The sequence below is a fragment of the Rutidosis leptorrhynchoides genome, chromosome 10 (assembly GCF_046630445.1).
Source record: "Rutidosis leptorrhynchoides isolate AG116_Rl617_1_P2 chromosome 10, CSIRO_AGI_Rlap_v1, whole genome shotgun sequence".
Taxonomy (NCBI): domain Eukaryota; kingdom Viridiplantae; phylum Streptophyta; class Magnoliopsida; order Asterales; family Asteraceae; genus Rutidosis; species Rutidosis leptorrhynchoides.
The window spans coordinates 160,068,099-160,072,901 of NC_092342.1; positions in this window are offsets into that span (position 1 = coordinate 160,068,099).

A 4,803-nucleotide genomic window follows, 5' to 3' on the forward strand; every position below is an offset into this window, starting at 1 on the left:
AATCCAGATAACACTGGATCCGTTGAAATTTTTAGAGAATATCTTGCTCCGAAGGCATGTTAAAATTTTACGGAAAATCTTTCTCCATCAACCATCGAACTTAGAAATTCCAAAATATCATCATAAATATCTTCGATATTTTTGAAGATATTTTCATAAATATTATCGTCCGAAATTATTTATCTCTTCGCGATATCTGTGTTACATCAGTAAAGAAACTGTTTCAGTTCCTAAATTCTGAAAATTTCGAACTTAAAATATGAATGTTATTGAAGCAGTGTTGGGACTGAAGCATGAGTTAGTATAATATAATGACACTTGATTAACGTGATTATATTACAGTAAGTTATGCTGAGTTTTTAATGGAATGTGAAGATTCACAGATCATAACGTCATCATGTGCCATGTTACACGACTCCTACATTCTATCTAATATGTAAACATATCAAGAACATATTTTCTTGATAATTCTACCTTTTCTCTTGAGTTCTGGTAATTTAACTAATCAAGATCTTGCTATTACAATCTCTCTCTTAGAATATTAAATATGTTCATTCGAAACTCCGTATTTACGAATTCTGGACCATTATTCGCTTGATTTAAAGTCGGGAAGATAAAACAAAAACATGAAGCTTCAAAATATCAACGAGGGTATAAATCACAGTAAATTGGAGAGAGTATTAACTGTGGATGCCAATGATTATGGAAAGACAGAAGCAGAGAAATCGAAATATAAGGGAAACTATAAAGCCCAATAACAACACGGAGGTTACAAACCGTGGATATTAATACGAATAGCAATATAAAGACACGGTAGAATTAAGAATAGTATCATCTCAAGGTAATAGTAGAAGTAACCAAATCTTTCTGGTGGAAGATTGAAAAGAAGGATGACGGAAATGATAATTAGGAAAATATCAAGGATTAGAATGGGATTAAGCATTTTCACAATCTTTTGGATGTATGAACTAAGTAAGAAAGTATAGGAATTGTGAGAATAATAGAACATAAGAGCTTAATTTATAATGGAAATATCAGATAGAGTAATCGAGGCAGATCACTGTATTTAATTATAGAGATCTTAAGTTCCTTATTCGTCGAAGAATCAAATCTTTTAGATTTCGAAGAATTCCTTTAAATTCCTTGAATTCCGGAATTCAACCCTAACTCTACCAAAAGTTAAGACGCATCTTTATTTTTCCTATTTCAATCTTTTGTGATAGCTTCATTCGTACTCTTCAAATAATCAAATTTTTTTTATCCACATTACTCAATGATGATAAAAATCTATTTATCAACTCATATTCGTCATGAAAACATTTTTATTGTTAGCTATGACCACCTCACTCAAATTTCGGAAGGAAATTTCTTTAACGGGTAGGTAATGTGACGACCTGGGAATTTCCAACTAAATTTAAACTTAATCTTCAAATGATTTCGATACGATAAGCTAAGTATGTAATGTTGAGTCTAGAAAATTTTGAAACGATGTTCATATATTCAATTGACCTTCGACTGCTCTCGACGATTCACAAACTATTATGTATAATATATATATATATATATATATATATATATATATATATATATATATATATATATATATATATATATATAAATTGATATTATAATTGGAATTAATAAATTACAAGTCAATCATTTAAGTTAAATATGTAATGTATAAATATATAATACTCAATATAGGTTATTATGTAAGATATAATGTATGGTAAATATATATCACATGATTAATAACATATAATATTAATATATTAAATTAACTTACAAATTAAAATAAAGATTTATATTAATATTAGTATTAATAGTATTATTAATATTATTATATAAATATGAAATTTGTTACATTAAATTTTTATAATTATTACTAATATGAGTGTTACCATTATTAATAAAAATTATTATTATACATAGTGATAAATTATGAATTTTTTTTTTTGCCATTTTAAATTTCGTTATTATTATTAAAACTAATAGTTAATATTAATAATTGTATAATTAATATTATCATTATTATATTTCTTTATATATAATATATAAATATATATATATATAGTTATACAAATTATGATATATGTAAATCCATGTGCATATACAAATGTCAGTTACATATATATGTAGATAAATATGTGTATACAGTTATATAAATAAATAAATGTGGTATATATACATATATAAACATGGTATATACATATATAGATATAGAGAAATTTATAGATTCAGTTTTCCATCATTTTCAATGCTTATGTAATTTGATTTCTGTCTAAAATTCGCATACATCAGAATCTAATCACCAGGATGAATCCAAAGTTTGTTAACTATCAACTTCTCCTTTTCTTTTTCTAATATATTTATGTACTGAGCAAAATATTCTTGTCGATCTTTAATTCCCATATAATTGAGTATTCCAGCTGTAAACGAAACCCATCTGACTCACCTTCGTAGTCATTTAACAACCCTCATAACATCCATCATTAACGTCATGTTTTTTGTTTTCTTTCAAACTATCGGCCATCAAAGCTCCACCATCTTCATCACGAAAACCACCACAACCTTCTTAAACAACCACCATATCGATAAACCACCTTCTTTTCTCTCTTCTAAAAACTCATGAAGGTGCTCCTTCTTTCAGTTTTCTATCTATTTTGAACATCAAACTAGACACCCATTTAACCATCTTCGAACACCATTATAAATCACCAATGAAACCTAATGTTTTTCTTTCTTTTTCCTATCCGTACTTAACCTCAAGGATCTACGAAACCTGCAGCTATTATCATACCCGTTCTATTGAAGTAAACCACCATGAAAACCGTTGTTTAACTGTTGTAACCATGACACAACATATCTTGCATCTTTATTCTTTGATTTGAAAGATCTAACAAACCACCATCAATGAACCTGCTGCATTATATTTCTTGTTCCTGTGAAAGATGACACTACACGAATAGGAATGATTAAGATGAAGAGAAAAATGTATAAAGGGTTATAGTCTTTTTTTTCTGTTACAGCTGCAACCAAATAAAGGATTTAAGAAAGAATGATAATGATACACGTTGCCCTCCTTATCTCTTTGGCCGACAGAAATAACCCCACACAAATCACTAGAAGTTGTTATTTGAAAGAGCTGCCATTTTTTATTCGTGCAGTTTAATCGGCCATCTAATATTGATTCCCAACGTAGATTAGTTAGGCCCAATTCGAACTCCTAGCCCAATAGGAATAGCAGCTAACGGCTGTCATTTTTTTTCTTCCTCCTGCGTAATCAAATTAGCTGCTGTTAATGTCTAACACTTCTGCTACTATACGATTTATTTTGCTGATAAATTAACAACAAGGACGATGATGATTACTACTGCATGATGATAGAATGATATTGAACATGAGATTATATTATGTTTTCATGTGGAATCAAAGAATGAAAGATAAAGAATAATCGATGATGATGATATGTTATTAATAGCATGAGAGTAATGATACGATTAGGGTTTTAAGATGTGGTGGTAATGACGGGTTTGAAGAAAAATGGGAACACAGAAAAACGAGTTTAATAGAATTAATTCGTGTGTTAAATCAGAAAGAAATCAGAAGGAAGAGTGGTTTAGAGGTAGGGTGTGTAAATGAGAGGTCGCGGGTTCGAACCCCGTCTTGGGCAATTCTTTTTAGAGGAGATTTTAAAGGGTATACTCATTTATTTCTTTTTATTTCTATTATTATTATTATTATAGATTTTTATTGTTATTGGTATTATTGTTATTATTGATTGATATTATTATTAAGTATTAGTAGTATTATTAGTATTAGTATTATTATCATTGTTATTATTATGATTAAGAATATTATGAATATTATTATAATTTCTATAAAAATCATAAAATTTATTATTTATTCATTAAAAACTAATACTTGTATCATTTTATAAGTTATAATATTATTATTAGTATCATTACTAGTATTATAATTATCATTATAAGTATCATAATAATAATAATTATTATTATTATTATTATTATTATTATTATTATTATTATTATTATTATTATTATTATTATTATTATTATTATTATTATTATCATTATAAGTAGTATAATGTACAATATAATGATTATTGGTACTATGTAATTTCTAAAATCATTAACATAACTAACACTAACAATAAATTAATATATTTTTATATATTATTAATATCATTACTTTTATTACTAATAGAATTATTTTCATTATTATCATTATTACTAATATTAAGTATTATCATTATCATATTTATCATTACAAATATTAATCGGGTATTACTATAATAACTATCTTAATAAACAAATGATATATATATATATATATATATATATATATATATATATATATATATATATATATATATATATAAAGATATATTTAATACATATATAACATAACAAAATATTATTATATATATTATATATAAAAAGAATATGTGACACATAAATATATTATTAATATAAAAATAATATAACTAATAAATTATTATATATATAAACTTATTCACTTACAATTATGTGTATTAATAAATATACAAATGATTTAGGTTCATTAATCTGAGGCCAACCCTGCATTATTCAATGTCGTAATATGTATTTTTACTACAAAATACAGTATGGTGAGTTTCATTTGCCTTTTTACCCTTTATATTTGTGGGCTGAGAATAAATGCGCAATTTTTATAAATCTTTTACGAAATAGACACAAGTAATTGAAACTACATTAATTGATTGAATGATCGAAGCCGAATATGCCCCTTTTAGCTTGGTAG